At 44.9% G+C, this 15395-nt stretch overlaps 1 protein-coding gene and 1 long non-coding RNA gene across 5 annotated transcripts in view; both read right to left on the bottom strand.

Moving 5' to 3' along the window:
* PHC3 (polyhomeotic homolog 3) overlaps positions 1 to 15395 on the bottom strand; it is a 179695-nt gene that overhangs the window by 47467 nt on the left and 116833 nt on the right. The window lies entirely within an intron of this gene.
* Positions 2865 to 15076, bottom strand: LOC138638216 (uncharacterized). Its single transcript, XR_011312467.1, has 3 exons — positions 15007 to 15076; positions 3911 to 4321; positions 2865 to 3799 (listed from the first exon to the last, which is right to left on the bottom strand). It is a non-coding gene; the product is annotated as an uncharacterized lncRNA (long non-coding RNA).

The following is a 15395-nucleotide window of genomic DNA, read 5'->3' as shown; positions in this document are numbered from 1 at the left end:
TTGAGTCGCCAAATGTACATACATATATAGAAAATAGAAATCACTCTTCCCAGTGATGCTATACTCTGCATTGTCTGGGGGCTCTGGTGTTCAATGCTCTGCGTGGCCTGGGACATGTATTATTGCATCACTAGGAAGCGCCTCCCGGCAGCGCGCGTCTCCTGATTCCCCCCTCCTGGCAGCACGCGCAGGGTTGCCAACCTCCTCCTAAATGATTTCTGGACAATCTAGCTAAAAATTGCGGACATCCCAAAATTTTAAATGTTTGTGGAGATTCTGGAACCCCCGACCTGACCATTTATCACGGACACCGCATTTTCCTTGCGGACAATACGGACATGAGGAAAAAGTGTCATGTTTTTCCGGGAATTCCAGGACAAGTTGGCAACCACGAGCGCGAGTCTCCCGATTCCCCCCTCCCGGCAACTTGCGTCTCCCGATTCCCCCATACTGGTACTTGCCACGCCTTGTCTCCGCCCGCAACTCTGCCAGATGCTGTGGGGTCTTGTAGCGCAGGTCAGCCCACTTCTTGCGTAGCTGCAGCGCACTGCGGCGGATGCCGAATCGCCTCTCCATGAGGCGTCCAATGCGGCGCAGCACCTCCTGCCTGTGGAGGTTCCTGTGGGCTGGTGCAGTCTCCAGGCCCTCGTAGTCCCAGGAATACATTTTGGAAACAAACTTCAGCTCTTCCTGCCCCAAAGGAGGAGCAGAACGCTGTCTCGCCGCCATTTTAGCTGGACGGCACTGCCTAACCACGCCCAGAGGAGGTCCTTGACTCAGGCGTGATGCCGCGCGATCCGCATCGCTATAGCGTCTCCGTTTATGCACAACGTCGTGGTTGTGGCGCCGGTATACACAGCGTCGCAGTTGTGGCGCCGGCTCCTGAAATCACTCTTTGGCATTCCCGGTTTCAAGCCGCAGCGCTCATCATCCTGGTTTCAGCGGCTTGTACAGTGATTTTAAGGTACGTTCACACATTGCAACTCAGCTGCATACTGTACGTCTGTATCTGTGCAGCATATATGCTGCATAAATTGACATGCTGCTTATGAAAAATACGCACCTGCGTAAAGATACACAGCGTATTTTCGTATGCAGTGTGTGAACTACTGTTATTAGCAAACAAAGGGTGTCTATGGGGAACGGCAGTTGCGTCAACGCTGCTTATTAGCCCTGCGTATTTAACGGACGTATAATATGCGGCAAATACGCAATGTGTGAATGCTACCTTACAGTATTGGATGTCTTGTGTCAGTTTAGCAAATCATAAGTACTAATTCTTTTTTTTGCTTTTTCAGGTTGCCATGTCTATTACAGATGTACCTGTCATTGTAGCGTCTGCGTTGTTGGTTGAAGCTCACCGCCAGCAGGAGGCTCATGCGTGGAACATTCGTACTAAGCGACAGCAGCGCATGTGGACCAGACAGTGGCTGCAGAAGAGGAATCAATTGTCCCATATGGGCCTAATAAGGGAACTGCAGGAGAACAACCCGCATGATTTCAGGAACTACCTGCGAATGTCGGAGGATTCCTTTAATGTGCTACTTGCTGCTGTGTAACCTTTTATCAGGCGGCAAAATACCAGGATGCGAGCTGCTGTCCCTTGGATGAGAGACTGGCTGTCACGCTGCGGTTCCTGGCGACTGGCAGGTCTATGCAAGACTTGCATTAGTGTGCAGCTATTTCCCGATCCTTGCTCAGCGTCATCATCCCAGAGACATGTAATGCAATCGTCTCAGCTTTACACCGCACTTACATGCCTTTCCCGGAGACCCAGGATGATTGGAAACAGATTTCCCATGGATTTCAGCAGCAATGGCAGTTCCCTAATTGCGGTGGGGCCTTTGGATGGGAAACATGTCCGCATCACCCAACCACCACACTCCGGCTCATTTTTCTACAATTACAAGGGTTATTTCAGCGTTATTCTGATGGCCCTCGTTAATGCAAACTATGAATTTATAAGTGTGGATGTAGGGATCAACGGGAGAGTATCTGATGGCGGAGTCTTGGAGCACACCGATTTTGGGGACTGCTTGAAAGAACACAAACTGGCCTTGCCGCCAAACAGCGACACTACTGATAACATGAACTTTGTGTTTGTCGGAGATGAGGCGTTCCCACTGCATCCCAACCTTCTGAAGCCATTCTCCCAGAAAACTCTGACTCCGGAGTGACGCATTTTTAATTACAGACTTTCCAGAGCTCGACGCGTTGTGGAGAATGCTTTTGGTATTATGGCAAACCGATTTTGGGTTTTCCACACTGCACTCAACATGAAACTCTCGTCTATTGACTCTGTGGTGCTTGCCTGTTGCGTCCTGCACAACTTTCTACACCGCCGTGATGCCAGTGCATACAGCCCTCCACAATATGTTGACTCTGTTGACCCTTTAAACGGAGATGTAACCCAGGGCGAATGGCGTCTCGACGAGCACAGCGTTTCAGGCTTGGAAAGTCTCGGATCCGGAAGGAACTCTGATGATGCGACGATTTGCAGGGAGAAGTACTGCGACTTTTTCAATGGGCCAGGGGCTGTCCATGGCAGCATCTCCAGCAGTAGCACAACTGTTGCCATTTCCTTGTACCATGTATCATGGAATACATTTTTTTTGATTGATGTGCTCTCGTGTACCATTTTGTTGATCACCCATGCAATTCCTTTTTCTGTCTCAATGTCTACATAAATATATCTATCTATGCACATACTCTAGTTCTGTAGCAAACATATGAATCCTGGGAGTCCGCAGCATCCTCTGCCCTAGCGCTTTCCTGATTTTATTATATATATATATATATATATATATATATATATAATATATTCACTTATACATTATGTGACTACGTAAACAATAAATCTAAAGAAAAGAGACCATGTGAAGCTTATAAAGTTTATTGACATATTACACCAGTAACAAGTGAAAATTGTGCCCAACAAAACAACAGGTAAATGAAGGACAAAAAAAAAAACGGCAGTGTGAACGCATGAAGTGCTTAGGAAACAGAAGTCTCTATCGTTTTCAGTCCAAGAACACTACAGATGGTGATAGTAGGTGTCCATCTCGCTGTACTGGTGTGTGGCCGTAGAAGGTCCTTGCGAAAAGTCACCAAAAGAAGGGGGTGGAGGTGGTGTCCGGAACTGCAAATGATGTGGGGCCAGTCAGCGGACAGGAGTGCTGTGCATGGGCTCTTGCTGGTGTCCCCAATAAAACTGGCCACTGGGCTGACGGTCGCTGCTGGTCAACATTGTTGTCTCAGTCAGTTTGCCTGCGGCTGCCGCGTTCAAAACCTCGAACATGACTCTCTCCGCGTGCGTTCGCTGGGTAATGTCCAATCTATTTAAGCGTTCCGCAACGAAGGATGGGAATCCGGTGAGCTGGGTTGTGGCATGCTGGGTCATTATGTTGCTGGCCAGTGCCAGGAGATCCACAGGTGTGCCCGCAGTTGCCTTTCTTTTGTGAGATGGGCGCTGTGGACGTGTCTGCTCCTCGACACACGGGCTTATGGAGGACTGAGGGGTCTCGTCATTGTTGCCTTCCGGTGTTTGGAGCTGTTCAGGAGGCACCTGCGAGTACAGGAAATGCCCGTCCGTGGGAAGCTATGAGGAACAGTTATCTGGGTAGCAAACCACAGGGGTTACAGAGCTGGGCTGAACTACTTTTGCCGGCTATACTGTACGAATGTGCGGAAGACACAAAATTTAAATTTATTTTCGACTTTTGAAATAAGACAGCATTTAAAGGTAGGGAAGGACTGTTTGGACATACTTATCTGAACAGGAAGTGGCAACTGTTATTATCTGGTGGATTAAAAATGAAAAACGTGAATTATTATTATTGGAAACCGTGCAGTATCATAAACATACAAGACACAGGGCATGCTACAAGCAGGGAAGCTAGGGGGTACTTACACGCTCGTCAGGAGACTCTGGGAGGATCTCTTCAGCAGCTGGCGCACAAAGGCTTGTCACGGTCTGGGACAGGCGAGGGATTTCCTGGTTCCGAGTGAACGCCAGCAGGTCATAGTACCACAACTTGGGCACATAGACGTCGTCGGTTCCGGCCCCAGACTTCATGGACTTTTCCACCTTGTTCACTTTTTTTTTCTAGACTGTGCGGAGAGCCTGGATCTTCTTCCGCACAATGTTTTCATCCACCGTCTCAGTGGGATGATGCTGCTTGTAGAGGGCCACCAGTTTCTCGTACGCAGCTTTCTTCTTGTAGCGGTTGCTGTAATCCGCAGACTTGATCTTCCACAAGCAGGGCAGGGAGCGGTACATGTCGATGAGTGCCCGAACAAACTCCTGGTCATTGGCAGACATCTGAAAGAAAGAAATAGTTAAGTTACAGCAAGCAAGAAAGCGAACGCTCAAAATGGCTGCCAGCCAGCGCAAAAGCGTATTTGTTTACCTTTCCATAAAGCGAAAGCTCAAAATGGCTGCCAGCCAGCGCAAAAGTGTATGTGTTTACCTTTCTATAAAGCGAACGATCAAAACGGCTTGTGAAGGGAAGAGTCATGTTAAACAATGTAAAAGGCTTATGAAGTTGTGTGGAATGCCAGAAGGGGGGAGGTTACAGCCCCTGGAGTGGAAGATTGTCTTGAAAAGAAAAATAATGGCAAATGTAATTCTGATAGCAGCCATTTTGTAGATGGCAAATGTGCTATTTCCAATGGTAGCCTTTTTGTGGATGGCAAATGTGCGATTTCTAGTGGTAGTCATTTTGTGGATGGTAAATTTGTTAATGCTGGAAGCAGCCATTTTGTGGATAGCAAATGTAATTCTGACAGTGGCCATTTTGTTGATGGAAAAAGTGTTAATTCTAATGGTGGCTATTTTGTGGATGGCAAATGTAATTTTGGCGGTGGCCATTTTGTTAGAGAACATCTTAACCCCTTAGTGACGGAGCCACATTTTTAAAATCTGACCAGTGTCACTTTATGTGGTAATAACTCTGCAACTCTTCAACAAATCCCAGTGATTTTGATAATGTTTTTTCGTGCCACATTATACTTTATGATAATGGTAAATTTAGGTCAATATGTTTTGTGTTTGTTTATAAAAAATATCAAAAAAAATTGTTAAACAATTAGCAATTTTCAAAATTTGAATGATTATCCCTTTAATCCAGATGGTCATACCACAGCAAACCATTAATAAATAACATTTCCCACATGTCAGCTTTATATCAGCATCATTTGTAAAATGTTATTTTATTTTGTTAGCTTTTTTGGAGGCTTAAAAATGTAGCAGCAATTTTTCATTTTTTCAAGGAAATTGACTAAATTTATTTTTTTAGGGACTTAGTCATGTTTGAAGTGACTATAGGGGACTCATATATTGGGAAACCCCAAAACGTGATACCATTTTAAAAACAGCACTCCCTGACGTATCGAAAACTGTTGTCAGGTAGTTTATTAACCATTCAGGTGCTTTATAGGAAATAATGCAAAGTGGTAAGACAGAAATTAAAATGTGTATTTTTACCACCTAAATGCCTCTAACTTCTGAACAGGTTACAACAGCCATCAGATACTAATGCTGCTATTTGGTCATGAATTGCCACGGCAAACATCAGGACCACAAAATCATGATCTGAGGGCATCAATTGGGATAAAGAGGAAGCCCCCACACTATATTAACTGTTATGAACTGGTGGTTTAGGAGCAACATGGGACGAGCTCTGAAGGAGGTGGTACCTGTACTGACCGCAGTCCCTAAGCTCAACACAACACTAGAAGTAGCCGTGGGATGCTCCTGTCACTCCCTAGGCACCTCGTCACAGCCTGAGAACTAACTACCCCTAAAGATAGAAACAGGAAAACTATCTTGCCTCAGAGAAAATCCCCAAAGGATAGATAGCCCCCCACAAGTAATGACTGTGAGTGGAGAGGGAAAAGACATACACAGAATGAAACCAGGATGTAGCACAGGAGGCCAGTCTAGCTAGATAGATAAGACAGGATAGATTACTGTGCGGTCAGTATTAAAAACTACAAAAATCCACACAGAGTTTACAAAAATCTCCACACCTGACTAAAGGTGTGGAGGGTAAATCTGCTTCCCAGAGCTTCCAGCTTAACTGAATTAATCAATACTAACAAGCTGGACAAAACATAGAATGCACAGAACGAATAAGTCCACAACATGTGGACAGAAAAGAGCAAAGCAAGGACTTAACTTTGCAGGACTGGTCAGGATATCAGGGAAATCCAAGAGAGATGTGAATCCAACCAGGAACCATTGACAAGTGGCACTGGCTGAAGGGAAGAGCCAGGCAAAAATAGCCAAGCAGAAAGACAATCAGTGGAAGCAGATGTAGACTGCTAAATCCAAGGAGCAGCCATACCACTTAAAACCACCGGAGGGAGCCCAAGAGCAGAACTCACAAAAGTGCCACTTACAACCACCGGAGGGAGCCCAAGAGCGGAATTCACAACAGTACCCCCCCTTGAGGAGGGATCACCGAACCCTCACCAGAGCCCCCAGGCCGATCAGGACGAGCCAAGTGAAAAGCACGAACCAAATCGGCGGCATGGACATCGGAGGCAACAACCCAAGAATTATCCTCCTGGCCATAACCCTTCCACTTGACAAGATACTGAAGCCTCCGCCTCGAAAAACGAGAATCCAAAATCTTCTCAACCTCATATTCCAACTCTCCCTCAACCAACACCGGGGCAGGAGGATCAACCGAGGGAACAACGGGCACCACATAGCTCCGCAACAAAGATCTATGGAAAACATTATGAATGGCAAAAGAGGCTGGAAGAGCCAAACGAAAAGACACAGGATTGATAATTTCAGAAATCTTATAAGGACCAATAAACCGAGGCTTAAACTTAGGGGAAGAAACCTTCATAGGAACATGACGACAAGACAACCGAACCAAATCCCCCACACGAAGCCGGGGACCAACACACCAACGGCGGTTAGCAAAACTTTGAGCCTTTTCCTGAGACAACGTCAAATTGTCCACCACATGAGTCCAAATCTGCTGCAGCCTGTCCACCACAGAATCAACACCAGGACAATCAGAAGGCTCAACCTGCCCTGAAGAAAAACGAGGATGAAAACCAAAATTACAAAAGAAAGGTGAAACCAAAGTAGCCGAACTAGTCCTATTATTAAGGGCAAACTCGGTCAACGGCAAGAAAGCCACCCAATCATCCTGATCAGCAGACACAAAGCATCTCAAATAGGTTTCCAAGGTCTGATTAGTTTGCTCAGTTTGGCCATTAGTCTGAGGATGAAACGCCGAAGAAAAAGACAAATCAATGCCCATCCTAGCACAAAAGGCCCGCCAAAACCTAGAGACAAACTGAGAACCTCTGTCAGACACAATATTCTCCGGAATGCCATGCAAACGAACCACATGCTGAAAAAACAATGGAACCAAATCTGAGGAGGAAGGCAACTTAGGCAAAGGTACCAGATGGACCATTTTAGAGAACCGGTCACAAACAACCCAGATAACAGACATCTTCTGGGAAACAGGAAGATCCGAAATAAAATCCATGCAAATATGCGTCCAGGGCCTCTCAGGGACCGGCAAAGGCAAAAGCAACCCACTAGCGCGGGAACAGCAAGGCTTGGCCCGGGCGCAAGTCCCACAGGACTGCACAAAAGCACGCACATCGCGCGACAAGGAAGGCCACCAAAAGGACCTAGCAACCAAATCTCTGGTACCAAAAATCCCAGGATGGCCAGCCAACACTGAACAATGAACCTCAGAAATTACCTTACTTGTCCATCTATCAGGAACAAACAGCTTCCCCACTGGACAGCGGTCAGGCTTATCAGCTTGAAATTCCCGAAGCACCCGCCGCAAATCAGGGGAGATGGCAGAAAGAATCACCCCTTCCTCAAGAATTCCAACCGGCTCAAGGACTCCAGGAGAATCAGGCAAAAAACTCCTAGAGAGGGCATCAGCCTTAACATTCTTAAATCCCGGAAGATACGAGACCACAAAATCAAAACGGAAGAAAAACAGGGACCATCGAGCCTGTCTAGGATTCAGCCGCTTGGCCGACTCGAGGTAAATCAGATTCTTATGATCGGTCAGGACCACAATACGGTGCTTAGCTAACTCAAGCCAATGTCGCCACTCATCAAACGCCCACTTTATAGCCAACAACTCCCGATTGCCGACATCATAATTGCGTTCCGCAGGCGAAAACTTTCTGGAAAAAAAAGCACACGGTTTCATCAAAGAAGCATCAGAATCCCTCTGAGACAAAACGGCCCCTGCCCCAATCTCAGAAGCGTCAACCTCAACCTTAAAAGGAAGAGAAACATCCGGCTGACGCAACACAGGGGCAGAAGTAAATAGGCGTTTAAGCTCCCGAAAGGCCTCAACAGCCGCAGAGGACCAATTCGACCACATCAGCGCCTTTCTTAGTCAAATCAGTAAGGGGCTTAACCACACTGGAAAAGTTGGCAATGAAACGGCGATAGAAATTAGCAAAGCCCAAAAATTTTTGAAGGCTCTTCACAGATGTGGGTTGAATCCAGTCATGAATAGCTTGGACCTTAACAGGATCCATTTCTATAGACGAGGGAGAAAAAATAAAACCCAAAAAAGAGACCTTCTGAACTCCGAATAGGCACTTAGACCCCTTCACAAATAAAGCATTATCACGAAGGATCTGGAATACCATCCTGACCTGCTTCACATGAGACTCCCAATCATCGGAAAAAATCAAAATATCATCCAAATATACGACCATGAATTTATCAAGATAATTGCGGAAAATATCATGCATAAAAGATTGGAACACAGATGGAGCATTAGAGAGCCCGAATGGCATCACGAGGTATTCAAAATGGCCTTCGGGCGTATTAAATGCAGTTTTCCATTCGTCACCCTGTTTAATACGAACAAGATTATATGCCCCTCGGAGGTCAATCTTAGTAAACCAACTAGCCCCCTTAATCTGAGCAAACATATCAGAAAGCAAAGGCAAGGGGTATTGGAATTTGACCGTGATCTTATTAAGAAGACGATAATCTATACAGGGTCTCAAGGAGCCATCCTTCTTAGCAACAAAAAAGAAACCCGCTCCCAATGGTGACGAAGACGGCCGAATATGCCCCTTCTCCAAAGATCCCTTAACATAACTCCACATGGCGGCATGCTCTGGCACAGATTGAAAAGTCGGCCCTTAGGGAATTTACAACCTGGAATCAAGTTAATAGCACAATCACAGTCCCTATGTGGAGGAAGGGAACTGGACTTGGGCTCATCAAATACATCCTGGAAATCCGACCAAAAATCAGGGACCTCAGAAGAGGGGGAAGAGGAAATTGACATCAAAGGAACATCACTATGTACCCCTTGAGAACCCCAACTAGTCACAGACATAGATTTCCAATCCAGCACCGGATTATGTTCCTGTAACCATGGAAAACCCAGTACAACCACATCATGCAGGTTATGCAACACCAGAAAACGGCAATCTTCCTGATGTGCTGGAGCCATGAACATGGTCATCTGCGTCCAGTACTGAGGTTTATCCTTGGCCAATGGTGTAGCATCAATGCCCCTCAAAGGAATAGGGCTCTGCAAAGGCTGCAAGGAAAAACCACAGAGCCTGGCAAATTCTAAGTCCATTAAGTTCAGGGCAGCGCCTGAATCCACAAACGCCATGACAGAAAAGGACGACAATGAGCAAAATCAGGGTCACAGATAAAAGAAATTTAGGCTGTACAGTACTGATGGTAACAGACCTAGCAACCCTCCTAGTACGCTTAGGGCAATCAGAAATAACATGAGCAGAATCACCACAGTAAAAACACAGCCTATTCTGATGTCTGAATTCCTGCCGTTCTGTTCTAGTCAAAATCCTATCACATTGCATAGGCTCAGGACTCTGCCCAGAGGACACTGCCATATGGTGCACAGCTTTGCGCTCGCGCAGACGCCGATCAATCTGAATGGCTAGAGACATAGATTCGCTCAAACCAGCAGGCGTAGGGAAGCCCACCATAACATCTTTAAGGGCTTCAGAAAGACCTTTTCTGAAAATAGCAGCCAGAGCATCCTCATTCCATTTAGTGAGCACAGACCATTTCCTAAATTTCTGGCAGTATAATTCTGCCGCTTCCTGACCTTGACACAGGGCCAACAGGGTTTTTTCTGCATGATCCACAGAATTAGGTTCGTCATACAATAATCCGAGCGCTTGAAAAAATGCGTCTACATTCAGCAATGCCAGATCCCCTGATTCAAGGGAGAATGCCCAGTCCTGAGGGTCACCACGCAGCAAGGATATGATGATTTTAACTTGCTGAATGGGATCACCAGAAGAACGGGGTTTCAAAGCAAAAAACAATTTGCAGTTATTTTTAAAGTTCAAAAACTTGGATCTGTCCCCAAAAAACAAATCAGGAGTAGGAATTTTAGGCTCCAAAGCCGGAGTCTGGACAACATAATCTTGGATACTCTGTACTCTTGCAGCAAGTTGATCCACACGAGAAAATAAACCCTGAACATCCATGCCAGAGCATAAATCCTGAACCACCCAGAGATCAAGAGGAAAAACAAAACAAAACAGAGCACAGAAAAAAAAATGGCTCAGAATTTTTTTTTCCTTCTTTTGAGATGCATTTAATTCATTTTTGGCCACTTGTACTGTTATGAACTGGTGGTTTAGGAGCAACATGGGACGAGCTCTGAAGGAGGTGGTGCCTGTACTGACCGCAGTCCCTAAGCTCAACACAACACTAGAAGTAGTCGTGGGATGCTCCTGTCACTCCCTAGGCACCTCGTCACAGCCTGAGAACTAACTACCCCTAAAGACAGAAACAGGAAAACTATCTTGCCTCAGAGAAAATCCCCAAAGGATAGATAGCCCCCCACAAGTAATGACTGTGAGTGGAGAGGGAAAAGACATACACAGAATGAAACCAGGATGTAGCACAGGAGGCCAGTCTAGCTAGATAGATAAGACAGGATAGATTACTGTGCGGTCAGTATTAAAAACTACAAAAATCCACACAGAGTTTACAAAAATCTCCACACCTGACTAAAGGTGTGGAGGGTAAATCTACTTCCCAGAGCTTCCAGCTTAACTGAATTAATCAATACTAACAAGCTGGACAAAACATAGAATGCACAGAACGAATAAGTCCACAACATGTGGACAGAAAAGAGCAAAGCAAGGACTTAACTTTGCAGGACTGGTCAGGATATCAGGGAAATCCAAGAGAGATGTGAATCCAACCAGGAACCATTGACAAGTGGCACTGGCTGAAGGGAAGAGCCAGGCAAAAATAGCCGAGCAGAAAGACAATCAGTGGAAGCAGCTGCAGACTGCTAAATCCAAGGAGCAGCCATACCACTTAAAACCACCGGAGGGAGCCCAAGAGCAGAACTCACAAAAGTGCCACTTACAACCACCGGAGGGAGCCCAATAGCGGAATTCACAACAGTTAACCATATATAATGATGTAGTCACTATTTACAGCAGCATCTTAGGGGTTAAACGGATTTGGGTGGTGCAAACACTGATCTTGGCTGATGCAGAAAGTTGTCAGCTATAGTGCACAGCCGACAGCTACTGGATTGTTACCTGTATGGGGAGGCTATTCTCTAATATCTCAGGTCAGTTAAAAGACGTATTGGCTGTCATTAAGTGATTAAGGCTACACACATCACCAAATCCTTGTTACCCAGTAATGATCCCTAACGGCCAATACTACAGAGCGAAAGCTCAAAATGGCTGCCAGCCAGCGCAAAAGCGTATTTGTGTACCTTTCCATAAAGCGAATGCTCAAAATGGCTTGTGAAGGGAAGAGTCATGTTAAACAATGTAAAAGGCTTGTGAAGTTGTGTGGAATGCCAGAAGGGGGGAGGTTACAGCCCCTGGAGTGGAAGATTGTCTTGAAAAGAAAAAAAAAAAGTATCCTAGAAGATCTACTGCTAGGGCATGAGAAAAAGTGTCTGAAAGTCTATATAGAGAAAATTGGTTAGAAGAGAAAAGGAATAAAAAGAAGAGTTTTGAGTTGTGTATTACAAAAATATATCCTGTGAGGGGCCACGACCGTATAATGGTGGCCCAGAGCCATGTGCTTAATCTGATGGCAGCCATTTTGTGGATGGGCCGTGTGCTTTTTTCCTATTGTTAGCAGCCATTTTGTGGATGGGCCGTGTGCTTTTCTTATTGTTAGCAGCCATTTTGTGGATGACAAATGTGTTATGCTGGCAGCCGCCATTTTTTGGATGGCAAATGTAATTCTGATAGCAGCCATTTTGTAGATGGCAAATGTGCTATTTCTAATGGTAGCCTTTTTGTGGATGGCAAATGTGCGATTTCTAGTGGTAGCCATTTTGTGGATGGTAAATTTGTTAATGCTGGTAGCAGCCATTTTGTGGATGGCAAATGTAATTCTGACGGTGGCCATTTTGTGGATGGAAAAAGTGTTAATTCTAATAGTGGCTATTTTGTGGATGGCAAATGTAATTTTGGTGGTGGCCATTTTGTTGGTGAACATCTTAAGGCTACTCACATCACCAAATCCTTGTTACCCAGTAATGACCACTAACGGCCAATACTACAGCGCAAAAGCGTATTTGTTTACAAACTTGCAAGCTCAAACAGATCTTTGCAGAGATGTAGTATACATCACTCTACAATACACTTTCCATAAAGCGAAAGCTCAAAATGGCTGCCAGCCAGCGCAAAAGCATATTTGTGTACCTTTCCATAAAGCGAACGCTCAAAATGGCTGCCAGCCAACGCAAAAGCGTATTTGTTTACAAACTTGCAAGCTAAAAGAGATCTCTGCAGAGATGTAGTATACATCACTCTACAATACACATAAATTAGCATTGCTGCATGGCAGATGAAACAAACAGCACAAAGATATTAGTAACCGTTGATAAGCTGAAAGAGATTGAGGACGAAGACATCGGGAGTATGCAGAGTTCTGGAATTCCAAACAGGACGCTCACGTGAGGCTGGTAAGTGGCGGAGGACGCACAAGTGATTGCAAAGGAGTAGAGTCGCGGTTTATATTTTGGAACGCAGCTACAGATGATCCCGCTGTGGCCTATCAGCGTTCACAGGGAGACGGCGTCACAGCCACTCATTTCCGCCCACAACCATTGTTCCTGCTGCAAGTTCCCTCCCAGGCCGTCGCGGCTGAGGGCGTCTGCTTTTGTAATGTAACACGCCTACCTGGCTAGGAGGAGACGCTGCGACGCCCCCTATGCTCATTGCTGGCGTCGTTGCTTTTGATGTCAAACATGACGATACACGCCGACCTGACGACCTAATAAAGTTCTGGACTTCTAGCTCCGACCAGCGATGGCACAGCGGGATCCAGATCGCTGCAGCGTGTCAAACACAACAAGATCGCTATCCAGGACGCTGCAACGTCACGGATCGTTGTCGTTCTCGTTGCAAAGTTGCTGAGTGTGACGGTACCTTTATTCTTAAAGCTTTTATTCGTGTTTTAATTCTGTTTGCACTAAATACTTCACACAAAAGGTTCTTTCTGGGCCTCATGTTTCTTCTTTTTTCATGCTTATATCAGCCACAATCAGTCTCTAATTTCTTGATTCATATCTTTTTCATCTGTTATAAATGATAAAGAACCACCCCCACTTATTTTATAACTGCACATAAGAAAGGTTTCCTAAACTATACAAACCATGGGCAGCTGGATCCAAAGAATGGGAATTTAAAGCTACTAAGCTACTTTACACTGTTTTTGTACCTTTATTTAAATGCATAAGTTGGGAAAAGTTCTCAACATTTGTGTGTCATGGATGCCTGTGATGGACGCCACAGTGAAATGTCCGATGTATTGATCAGAGGGGTTTTGAGTGCAGAGACCTGCACTGATCACTGAAATGAAGGGACAGAAGCACACAGCTGAACAATGTGCCTCAGAAAAGTAAAGCAATTTTCTATAACTCCTAAACCCAGACTATGATCAAATGCAATACCCAGCCTGACTGCTGCATCTCTTTGCCTGAGCGAAGTGCCTCATTTATGCCTATCAGAGCCTATCATCTCAAGATGTGTGAAATTGGGTTAAAGGGGTATTCCCATCTCCAAGATCCTATCCCAATATGTAGTCAGTGTAATAATATTAGCAAATGCCTCCAATTAGAAATGTAGTATAGTTTTTCTGATTCGGTATGTCTTTTTCTTCATGTGCAGGCATTGCAGGACCTTTGGTATCCAGTGACAGCTAACTTTTTGCTAGTGGTAGTAACCATGCACATGAGGAAAGACATAGTGAATCAGAAAACCTGTACCACATGTCTAATTGGAAATATTTGCTTATATTATTATTATACCTACTACATATTGGGATAGGATCTTGGAGATGGGAATACCCCTTTAAGTCAATAATTCATTCATCACGAAGGGTGCTTCACATTGGGTCTAGTACACCCTTGGCGGCCACGTCGGAGCCTACTTCCGAACCTGCCCCAGCAAAACGGGATTCGGACACTGCCTTCTTTTTTTTTATTAAAGATAACAAAATAAAGCAGATATTACATATCACATATTCTTATTCATTTTACATTTTATGGTAAATTATCCTTCCCCCTCCTTGGAGACCACTCCAGCAGCGAACCGCGTTTCTTCCATTGTTAACAATGTCAAACATTATTCCCATTTACAGTAGATCTAACACTATATTATCATACACTGGTAACCCGGACAGTGCCTTCTTAACGACAGCCTAGTAAAGACAATCCCAGTTGAACGGCCACAATGCGATCAATGGGGTCTCTGAACTGAAATCCTCACCAAACAAAACTTCTGTCATGTTACTTCCGCAAATCCGAAGTTTCATGAAATGATAGGTATATTTTCAACAAATGCTGGAGAAAAATACTTACCATTAGATTCATGTAATCTGAGAGTTACATGCTTGTTTCCAAAGTGATATATTCCACGTACTGGCCAACTTTTCTAGCAATAAACAGGGGTCCTGCTGAAACCACCTGTGAGCTTATAACATAGCATTACCTGCCTGCACCTCACCTTCTACATTCCAGTGTAAGATCTTCATAGAAGAAGCGCTTTTTCCTGGGCCTTGATTTTGGGACTTCTGTTTGGGGGGGCACACCATTAAGACTGAGATTAGGGAGAATATCTCATAAAATTAAGAAAAAAACATCACTGCCCCAAATTATTACATTGACTTGAAAAAAAAAAAAAAACATCTACTTGCTGGAAAACTAACTGATAGCATAAAAATGAAGCGGTGCTTTCAAGAAAAAGAGCAGCTCTTTGCATTATTAACTGTGAAACTCCATCACATTTTCGTGGATAGACTTCACAGACCATGCCACAATGTATAGCTTCCTTAGATAAAGTCAACATTTCTTCTGCTAAAACAAATAATCATGTTGTACTTACCTGTGAACCAC

Source organism: Ranitomeya imitator, chromosome 5, assembly GCF_032444005.1.
Source record: "Ranitomeya imitator isolate aRanImi1 chromosome 5, aRanImi1.pri, whole genome shotgun sequence".
NCBI lineage: Eukaryota > Metazoa > Chordata > Amphibia > Anura > Dendrobatidae > Ranitomeya > Ranitomeya imitator.
This window is presented reverse-complemented; position numbering and strand designations above follow the sequence as displayed.